Genomic DNA, 11,630 nt, shown 5'->3' on the forward strand with positions numbered 1-11,630 from the left:
TTGAGGTCCTGATGTGCTGGTGAGTCACGACAATACAGGTCCGAGACAATGCTGAGGCGGTGGGTATCTGATGCTGATGCTGAGGTCCTGACTTGTTGGTGAGCCGAGACAATATAGCGTGAGATGATGCTGAGGTGGTGGGTATCTGATGCTGAGCCTGCAACATGATACCTAGAGCCTGATATGGTGCAATGAGTCTGACAGGGTCTGTGTCATACCAAGACCCTAACATAATCCCGAAATCCCTACATGACACCAAAATCACTGACATGACACTTGAGATCTGACGTGATGTTGAGGATCTTCGACAACGATAAAGTCCTGACACAATGCTGAAGTCATGTGTCATGATGCTACTGAAGGCTTGACGTGACAACAAGGTACTATTGTCACATAGTTACTAAAGCCATGTCATGATGCCCAGGGCTTGATAAGGAACTGAAACCTATGATTTTCGAGTTGTCATGACTTGACACTGAGGAACTGGTTATGATGCTGAGGACCTAACATGGCCCTTACACGGGGATGTGACCCTAACATGCCACCTAAGTATTCATGCAGAGATCCTGATAGGAGGCTACAACATTACACTAAGGGTATGGCATGATGCTAAGAACCTGACTTGATAACGGGGTCTTCCCATAATGCTTAGGATGTGACAACATGCTGAGTGTCTGGTGTGACGCCAAGGGACATGGCATGATGCTGTTGCGTTCCTGATGTAATGTAGGGAACCTGGCACATAGTGATATCTTTACATGAGTCTCTGACATGGGGTTGAGGGCCTCGTGTGATGCTGAGGACCTGATATAAAAATGAGCCCTTCACATGTCCCTGGGGGCAAAGTATGGTACTGAGGTGTTGATGCTGTGGGAAGACCCAACATATGCTAATATCTTGCAGTGATGCTCAGGTTCAGACAGGTTCTGAAGGGCTGGTATGATGCTGCAGGTCTGCCCTCACATTGAGAATGTGACGTGATACTGAGGCAGTGCCTCAATCAAAGAGCCCACACATGATGCACAGAGCCTCACATGACATTGAGGTCCTGACAGGATGTTGAAGTCCTGACACAATCGTGATGCCTGGACATGATGCTAATGCTTAGACCTAATATTGAGGTGTGGGCATCACAATGACTTCCTGTCATGATGTTATTGTCCATTGCATCACTTTTCGAGTCTGGCATGGTACCCAATCCCGACATGCTGAGATTCTGGAAGGATGCGAAGGATCCAACATGACCCTGAGAAATTCACGCTGAGGCTTTGATATGATGAGGTTCAGACATGATAGGGAAGGCGTGACAGGATACAGAGGCCATTGCATGAGCTTGCGCGTTTGAAAGGACGCCAAGGTCCTCACATTTGGCTGAGGTTGTATATTGATGGAAGGGATGGTGCTGTGGTCTTCGCTTTGTGTTGAGGTCCTGACAGGATGCTGAAGGATGACGTGGCACTGATGGTCTGGCACCGTGCTGAGGACTGACATGGTACTGATGGTCTGGCATGGTGCCAAAGGTTTGCCATGAAATTAAGTCCTGACACATTGCCGAGGTCCTGATACAATGTTGAATGTCTAACATGACACTCAGGTCCAGACATGACAGTTTAGACCTAACATGACTCAGGTGCTGACTTGATGTCAAGATCCAGGCACAATACGAAGGCCTTAATATGATGCTGAAGACCTACTATGATGCTGATGTCTTGACATGATGCTTAGGGCTCTGATGCGACGTTAGGTTCATGTTGTTTTCTGAGGGCCTGATATGAGGCTGAGGACCTAATATAATCCTGAGTGGCAGGAGACACTGCTGAGGTTCTGTATAACATTGTGGTCCTGATAGAAGAATCCGATACTAACGTGATATGAGATCATGACATGAGACTGAGGAAATAACATAGGCAGCGCAGAATGCATAACGTTGGCTTTGCTACATAACGCTCAGGAACCCACATGATAATGAAGATGCTAGCGTCAGGACATGCTGCCGAGGGCCTGACAACCTGCTCACGTCCTGATAACGCTGCTGATGTCACGACATCATAGTGAGGACATACTGTGATGCTTGGGGCCTCACGTGATGTCGAGGGCCTCACATGGTGCAGAGATCCTGGCACAATTACGACATGTTGCTAAGGTCCCAAGCAAGGTTAAGGCCTTGTCGTGACACTTAGGTCTGACATGATAGCAACAACGTCCTGACATGGTTTTGAGGTTCTGAGATGACACTGAGGCCCCACGTGGTGTTGAGGACATGAAGGGGTTCTGAGGTCCTGAAGTTACTGCGTGCCTGGGGTGATCCTGACATGACCATACAGAGCGCTTGCCTCCTCCCGAAACTCTAGCGTGATGCTGCCATGACCTTGAAGGCTGGATGTGAGCCTGAGTCCCTGGCACCATCCTGGCTTGTCTCCGAGACCTTGACATGGCCCTAGGAGGCTGATCAGATACTGAAGTCCTGACGCGTTATTGAGCTCCTCTCTTTATACTCAGATCCTGACACGGTACATTATTCTGACGTCCTGACCCGGTGCTGGGCCCTTCACATCATGCCGTTTCCCTGAAGTGATGATTTGGTCCCTGGGTGTTGCTGAGAGCCCGGTGTGGTGTGTAGGGCTTAAACAGGGAGTAAAAGATGCGTCTGGCTACTTGTCTTAAATAGCTACTGAGATGCTCCAGGGCCGCGCAGAGCTGAGTGACACTTGGTATTTCTGTTCACTTCGCATCGATCCAAGTGGTATGGATAGAAATGACATTTCTACCAGGTGTGGTGGCGCACGCCTTTAATCCCAGCCCTCGGGAGGCAGAGGCAGGCGGCTCGCTGTGAGTTCGAGGCCAGCCTGGTCTACAAAGTGAGTCCAGGACACCCAAGGCTACACAGAGAGACCTTGTCTCAAAAATAAATAAATAAATAAATAAGAAATGACATTTCTTTCTCACAGGGCCTGGTTGGTGGATGCTCAATATCAAGGTGGGTGACATGTAGGAAGGCAAAGGGTGGGTGTGGGGGAGCAGAGAACCCATCTCCAGCAGCAAGCCCTCTGAAACGCAACACTAATTAATGCTCACAATGCTGGAGTCCTCACGGCCTGCAAATCTCTCACTCGGCCCCACCCTCAACAACAATGTTCTGGGGATCCAACACATACTTTTGAGGGGACAGGATCCAAACCATAGCACATACAGTCACTGGCCTGAAGTTTAGAGACAAAATCAGATACAGAAATAGACATTAGCGAAAAAAAGGGTCTGCTGATGCCTTTGCTGCGATGCTGCTCTTGGTGGCTAGCCTGCAGCTCAGGGAGGGTGCAGGGAGCTGGCGGTTTCGTCCGTTGTCTTAGCCTACTTAGGTGGTGGTTACTGACATTCACTGGACAGATGAAAGCCTGAAGCTCACAGGCACGAAGCGGCTGTCCCATGGCCCTGGTAAATAGACTGGGATCTCAATCTAGGTTTGGGTGATCCCCTGACCCCTGAACTCTTTCTCGTTGTACACCAGACCTCAAGCAACAGGAGCATCCTTGCAGCTCATTTCTCAGAACATCCAGCTGCGGTGTTCACGGAAAGCGAGCTTCCTTATTCTTAGCCTGAACTCGGTCCAAGTGCTTAATGCTAAAAATAGCAAATGCCCTTTGCTGTGCCAAGTGCTAAGTGCTCACCGGTTCCAAGAGGGAGCCACGCCTACCTTCAACATCACAGTCACTGTCGCTTCCATTTTAAGTGCACAGAGGCAGTGAAGCGGTTTGTTTGCGGCGTTGCGATAAGTGGCAGCGCTGTGAGTCAAGCCCACGCATTTGGCTGCTCCTGCCTTGACCCGCGGGGGAGGGGGGGAGGAGGGGGGCGGCGCGGGGGGGGAGGGGGGGCGGCGCGGGGGGGGAGGAGGGGGGCGGCGCGGGGGGGGCGGCGCGGGGGGGGGAGGAGGGGGGCGGCGCGGGGGGGAGGAGGGGGGGCGGCGCGGGGGGAGAGGAGGGGCGGGGTTGTTCTGACCAACCGTGTGTGGCTGGAGGAGAGAAGACACACAGCGGCACAGTGCAGCCCTTGCCCTCAGGTGCTGTTCATACCCCTAAACACGAGGCCGAGACAACCCTTCACGCCCCCCCAGAGTTCTGGATAACCAGTCTGTCTTTTTGAAACACACAGTGAGCTTGGGAGAGCCAGGCAGGGCCGTGAGCTGGCATCCTACTCACAGAGGCCGGGGATCCGTATAGCCAACACGTAAACACCAGATGCATTATTCAATCACACAGAATCAACTAAAGACTTAACGAGCACATGTTCAAACACTCTGGTGTAAGTGGATTTGCCACTCTATTGCCAAGAAAGGAAAGAAAAGAAGGAGAAGGGGGCAGGGGAGAACCACCAAAGTTATCTTTTCTCCAGCTTGACAGGCCGTGTATAATGTGGATAATATTGAGAGGAAAAGCCAGAGGAGGCGATGGAAACTTTGGTTACTAGGAGTGACCCACCTGAATAAACAGGGCAATGCTAGAGCAGTGAGAAGCAGCTAACCCAAAGGTTTAGTTAAAAAAAAAAAAAAAAAAAAAAAAAAAAAAAAAAAAAAGCTCCTTTTCACAGAGCCCTGCTGGACCAAAAAAAAAAAAAAAATCATAAAACCAGGGCCTGGGTTAGTGGAACAAACTCCCTCTGTGGCCTCTGCATACCTTTTAATCTGTTTATCAACACTGAGAATCCTTCTGAGAGGGACCCCCGCTGTGCAGGAACAGTGCCGTGAGCTCTCCAGGAACAGGTTGCGTGTCCCAGTGCCCATGTCAGCCTGAAAAGTGGGGTATGAAGGACTGGCTCCGGCCTGAGGGAACAGTCCAGGAGCGGTGCACCCTCCTAAGCTTCTCAAAAGTGTCTTCAAGGGGGCAGGGGAGGCAGAGGGGGACAGAGCTCATGGCCTTTCACTGATGCTCCTGGGATCTCTCTCCTATCCTAGTGCTGGATGCAAAGCCTCAGCCTAGAAGGAAGCTACCGGCTCCCTGAGGCTCACAGCTGAGGCTGGCGGGCAGAGGCAGCAGGACACGCGGAGAGAAAATTGCTGCCTGTCAGGGAGAAGCGATGGTGGTGCTGGAGGGGATCCCAGCAGGTGATCAGGACGGAGTTATTTTAGGGAGACATGGGTTTTTTTTTTCTGGAAAAATTGAGAGACCACCTCTCGGAACTGGCAAGGATTAATTCCCCCGCCCCGCCCCGCCCCGCCAGCACACTCTAATCTGTCGGGGAAGAAGAGATAAATTCCTCATCATTTTTTCCAAGAAGCCCCCGCCCCCCCCCAAAAACACCAGCAGGCTTGAATAGTTGAGGGGGAAGAAAAGGTTGGTTTCCATGGCAACATCAATGCCATAGTCAGACTCAGTCTAGCGTAGCAACCCCACCCGGACTCCTGCCCTTTCATCAATAAGGAAGCAAACCCAGAGCCTAGTTGGTCATGGTTGCCCTCTGGGAACCTACTGCTTCCCCCTCCATGTTCTCCCAGGTCTCCTCTTTCTTAGTCTTTGTCTTTCTCTGCATTCAATGAAAGGGATGGTGCCTAGAGCCTACGGATGACCTGAATTTGTGTATCATTTGCTGTTCCTGGTGAACACTGTGCTGGGTTTCGGGCTGTGTATGGGCTGGGCAGGGGAGCCTGGCATCCCTGGGAGGGAGGGAAGTAGCCTGTATCTGCCGGCACGTTCTCTCTACACTGCAGCTGCCTCCTCAGTCACGTGGGGATCATAACTGCTTTTGCCTCATTTTGTGAGGATCCCATGAAACAATACTTAACAGTTTATCTACAATAGACACAACCAATCACTCCCACGGTTAAGTCTCTCACTCTGCCTGGGCTCACTGCCCTCTCCCCCCTGCCGTGCTCCCCCCTCCCCGTGCTCCCCCCATCCTACCTCACCCCACCCCACCCACCCCCAACACCCCCCATCCCCCACTCCCCACCCCTGCGTGCTTGTAAATTGGAATTATTTATAAATACCTCAGTCCCCAGCAGGGCTGCAGTGGGTTGAATATGTTAACTGCCTTGAAGGCCCTTTAACATAAAACTGGCCCCTTCCTGTCTGCATTAGGAAGCTCCCAGCAGCAGCCCCTTCCCTGAGTCAGTACCAGGGCGACCCCATTTCCCATGGACAGTTTCAATTCCTGAGTTTAGTTGTATGAAAATAGAATTTTTATGGTAAAATTGAGATACTGCTTCGCAGTTCACTTATCCTAAAACGATGTTGAGCAAGATCTTCAAAGAGATTATTTTAAACTAAAACTATATATAGACTTTATTATCCAAATATCACCCAAATCTACACTAAAATCCTTTTCCAGATGCAGGATATGTCCCGCAATCCCACATGGCATTATGTATGTACACATGAATATGTAAATGTATGTATGCATGTGTGTATATATGTGTATATGTGTACATAATATATATACAAAGATGTATGTATCTATGTGTATCTTATACATGTGTGTATATGCATTCATGTATTGTAATGCAAGTGTATATTGTATGTATGTATGTACTTGCATGTGTATAGTTATATATGTGTGTGCATGTATGTATGTGTATATATATGTATGACCATAGACTGTGTATATACATGTGTCTATATATATATACACACACACATATATACATGCATGTGCACATGTGTGTACATACTTTGCACTGCTAAGAAACAAGCGCACAGCCTGTCACATGCCAGGTGAGTGCTCTACCTCCGGGACTCACCGTCTTCTCTGCTCATCTGATACTCCAGGCTCACTTACACTTCTCCTTTCTAGTCCTGGAATCTGTTGTGTTTCCAAGAAGCCTTAGTTTCTTCCACTGCAGCAAGATACTTAGTTTGATCATCAATACAGAGCTGTGTTGCTTTTAGCCTCTGCTGGCATAATGTGTGTGCTCGTGTGTGCGCGCATGTGCATGTGTGTGTGCTCGCGTGTGTGTGTGTATGTGTATGTGTGCATGTGTGTGTGCCCATGTGCATGTGTGTGCACATGTATGTGTGCATGTGTGTGCACGTGTGTGTATGTGTACATGTGTGTGCCCATGTGCATGTGTGTGCGCGCATGTGTGTGTGTGTATGTGTGCATGTGTGTGTGCGTATGTGTGCATGTGTGCGTGTGTGTGCATGTGTGTGTGTGTGTGTGTGTGTTTCCACTACCTCTCATCTAACTCCTCTACCATCATCTGCCTCAAGCAAACACAAGTCTCTTTTGATCTCTCTAAGTGAAAAGCACCAGGGTCACCCCAGCTTTCCTTCTCTGGTTGTTGTCCCTTCCTTTTTCTGACGGTTGGCAATGACACTGCCCTGCCCACAATCCACTTACTCATTCACGTCTAGTTCAGATGTAAGTTGTCTCAGATGCCTGAATTTCTTCCTTTCTCATACAACACATCCCAACTACAGCTTCTCCTCCCTCCACTTGTCCCAGACCCCCCCATACACACACACACACACACACACACACACACACACAGCCTCTCCTCTTCCCCACATCCACTGCTCCTCCATTTTTTCCTTCAGAAAAGAATGGCATCAACTGAACACAGCGTAACAAGATGCAATAAGACTAGGCACAAAGCCTCATATCAAGGCTGGGCAAGGCAGCCCAGGATGAGGAAAAGGTTCCCAAGAGTAGGCAAAAGAGTCGAAGACATCCCCACTCCCACTGTTAGGAGTCCCACAAAAACCCAAAGTTAAACAAGCACAGTATGTATGCAGAGGGCCTAGCACAGCCGTCTGCAGGCTCCGTGATTGCAGCTCCAGGCTTTGTGAGGCCCCATGAGCCCTGCTTAATTGATTCTGTGGGCCCTGTTCTCCTGGTGTCCAATCCCTCTGGCTCCTACAATCCTTCCTCCCCCTCCTTCTCAGGGTTCCCCAAACCTCACCTAATGTTTGGGTGTGACTCTGCATCTGCTCCCATCAGCTGCTGGAGGACGCCTCTCTTACGGCGACTGGGCTATGGATACCTGAATTCCTTAAGACTTGGAAGTTCTGATGTCATTAGAGATCCTCGTTGGATGATCTGGTGTGTTCTGAGTGTGCTGACTTCCCTTGTGTTTATTTGTGAGGACTTGTATATAAGGCCACTCTAACTCTGGAAGGCTAATTAATATCTGAGGAACATGGTAATGTGTGATCCTTTGTGTAAGCCGGGTTTCCTAAGGCCTTAGAGCATAACAACAGGTTCTTACTATAAATAATACTTTATACAGCATAGATGCCTAACCCCGTTTGCTTATGCAGGATCCTGGCTATTTTATAAAAATTTCACCCCACCTCACCCCCACCCCAGCTTCCTCTAAGTGTCTCCAGGATCTCTCGAGTAGAATCTTACATTGGCTAAAGAATAAACATCAGGTCCTTGAGCTCTCTGATGACCTCTGTGACTGCCCTCATATTCTCAGACTCTGGTGTCTGTACCTTCCCAGCAGCCTCAACTCCGGTGGAGTAACCAGACACGCTCTTATCTACCGTTGACCTTAAGAGCTCCCCGCCACGGGACTATTCTCATCTTCACTTTCTGCAGGGTTTTAACCAGATAATTCCTGCCTGTTCTTTTTACTTTATTCACTATACCCCACATCTCTGTCCTGTACCACATGAAACCCGTTTATGGATGTGCAGCTGTCCCGTTTGGCTTGTAGGTATCCGGCTTTCGTACCCCGGCTCCTCCCATCTGCTCCCAGGATCCACTGAGCAGATCTATAACGTTGCCCATGCGCACTGATGCCCCTTCCCTCCATGTTGCTCCCTGCTCTCTCTGCTACTCGAGTTGATGCTAATACTGACAGAGCTTGTGGGATCCATAGAACCTTTCACGAGCCCTTTTAATACCGGAAGTTGTCAGCAGGTCTGCCTCCCGTGTCCACGACTTTGTAAACACTGCTCATCTGTGCTGTGCGTGAGTGGACTTGGGATGCAGTTTTCTCAGTTGACTCTTCTAAGTAGGTGATGGGCTTTTCTGCTCTTTCTCCCTCACCCTCCCGGTCCTTCAGCATGGAGACTCCCCTCTTTCAAGGGGACTCCATCCTTCAACCACAGGATGGAGAAAGCATGAATCCCTGAAGAGAGCTGTCTGTACACATGAGGCTCTTCCCTGAGCCAAAAATAACTTCTACCGTCTTAGTGAGGTGCTGAGTCTGCTCGTGATGGCAGAATTGCCGTGACAATGTACAAAGGAAACCTATTTCCCATCAGGACATTAGATCTGGTCTAGAATTGGTTTCGACAATGGTTTGGCTCACAGTGCTCTGCTCTGCTTTCCCTTGGGTGGGCTTTCTCCCAGGGGCTCCTCCGTCTCCAGACTGTGGAGTCCGCTAATCGCATTCCAGCTCACCATCAGGACTCAATGTAAAATTCACTGCTTTTCTGAAATTTTCCCCTGTCCCTTCAAACTAGGTAAGATCTTCTGTTGTAGTCCTCTTAAATCTTGTGCCACAGATTTCTCACAGAATTATAATATAAATAATACAATGTAAATAAGTAAAAATAATATAAACATAAAAACCCATTGTCCCAGAATTATAATAGTCTATTTTTAGGATTGCTTCCCTTAGTTTCTATAGTAGATGATAGAATCTGTGGAGTAAAAATAAATAAATAAATAAATAAATAAATAAATAAATCTCTGCCAATAATCCTGAAATCTCTATCTGCAGCCTAGATCTTTCTCCTGCCCTTCCCCCCACCATATCATTGCTTCCTTGCGGTTCTTTCTGAAGGAATTCTCATCTGATACCTCAAACTCTGCACATTTCCCCCAAACCTTCATGATATTCCCTCCAACTGTGCTTTATTTCTGTGTCAATTAAGCTGGGAAATTACATCACCAGCCACTGGGCTTCGCAGGCTGCCAGTGTGAATGTTGTTGTTGATGCTACTTTTAATCATTATTGATCTGAACTGGGAATGACCCCCAGGGCCTTCCACACCCTAGGCAAGTGTTCTTCCAGTGAGCTGAGTCCCCGCCCGAGTGACAAGTGACATGATTACAGCATTTCACAGATGTTCACAAATGGAGGCTGAGGTAGGCAGAACACTAGGTTCAACTTGCTCTGCTGTCCCAGTACCTGGCCATGTGCCCATCACCCTACTGAGGAGCTCATGCCTGCCCACCTGCTCTTCCTCCACCTTCCTTTCAGGCTTCTGGGCGCCCCTCCCCCACAAGCCCTGTTCCCCTCCAGGACCAACAACCACCACCGATTTCTCTCCCTGTTAGCTTTTCCCCTGCAGCTTTAAATAAACACATTTGATTAGAAGAATGTGCCTTTCTATGTCAGTAATTTATTCCCTTCTATGCAAATTGCCCAATTAATTTAAAAAAAGGGAAAAGAACCACAATTCAGATGAGCGATCTCCTGAAAGAGAAAAGGAAGAAGCTGTTAGCAAATTGGTAGCACGCAGAGAACCCTGGAGGTGGGGGCAGACAGACACAGCTTGGAATCCCAGCCCCATAGCTCCCTAGCTGTGAGATCATAGGCCGGTCCCACCACTAGCTGAACCTCTTTCTCCATCAGAAGGAAGCACAGTATGGTCCGTTTCATAGAGTTGTTGGAAGGGTCATCTGAGGAAGTACAGGGGTGTTTTTGGGAAATCAGAGAATTCACAGAATTTTAGGATGCCAGACTTGGTCCATGTCATCCTCTCAAGGAGTCATGCCTCAGTACAGAGCTCCCCAGCTCCAGCTGTGGGTTGAGTTCTGTCTCCTGAAAACAGATATGCGTCTCCGAGTGATGCTTCCTTTGGAGAAAGTCAAACTAAAGTGAGACCGCATTAAGATGGACTTGGATCTAGTTATCAGACTTAGGTTCACGGCCTGTGAGCCCCAACAAGCCAGGTTTGGCACCTGTCCTTGATAAGCCAATTTAAAAATCCTAAATGATGATTAAAAAGCAGAAAAAAAGCGATCCATTCAATGTGGCTGCATTGGGGAAAGGGACACAGAGGCTCATCGACCCCTCAAGTCCATCATTTGGTCCGCCCACCCCCCACATCCATTAATTGAGGTCCTGACATAAGTTTAGATTTAGGCAGAGGGCCAGGGTTAGGCCTATCTAAGCAGTGCTGGTCAAGCTGCCATCCACCATCACTGGCACACTGCTTCCTTTGGCTCCTCCCTCCTGCAAGTCAGTCTGTTAAGTTACAAATTTAGCAGGAGAAAAATTCCCCTCTCACTGGCCTACACTTCATGCTTTCTCTTCTCCCAGAATGAGATTCCTAGGGGAATTCCAATTTCTTGAGTCAATTTTTTCAAGAGTCTGATAACCAAAAACTAGGGACATGAGTATCTCTTTAGAATACCTCCATCCCTGCCAGATGACATATGATGATCTCATAGGTATCCTCACAAACAAACAAACAAACAAAAAAAGGGCAATTGGAGACAAAGACAAAGATGTGGAGTAAATGCCCTGTGAAGCCAAATCTGGTGGAGGGCACAGGTGAGCCAGCCCCAAGGACATGAGCAAGGGAGAACTGGCTCTACCACTCATCTGCCATGAGGTGGCTTGGGTGCAGGGGTGATACCTTCCCTACCCATAGCCTCTTAATACCTTCAACAGCCAGGAGAGTTGGGCCCCAAAGGTCATTAAAGAAGGAGAGCTAGCCCTACCCCTCACTGGCAAGAGA

At 48.8% G+C, this 11,630-nt stretch overlaps 1 protein-coding gene across 1 annotated transcript in view; it reads left to right on the plus strand.

Annotated features, from left to right (window-relative positions):
• Positions 1-7,500, plus strand: part of NSG2 (neuronal vesicle trafficking associated 2) — a 68,283-nt gene extending 60,783 nt beyond the window's left edge. The window contains exon 6 of the mRNA XM_084761371.1: positions 7,430-7,500. The gene's annotated coding sequence lies outside the window, so the exon portion shown is untranslated. The remainder of the gene's footprint in view (positions 1-7,429) is intronic.
• The last annotated feature ends 4,130 nt before the right edge of the window (positions 7,501-11,630 follow it).

Source organism: Acomys minous (genome assembly GCF_964271855.1).
Source record: "Acomys minous genome assembly, chromosome: 16".
NCBI lineage: Eukaryota > Metazoa > Chordata > Mammalia > Rodentia > Muridae > Acomys > Acomys minous.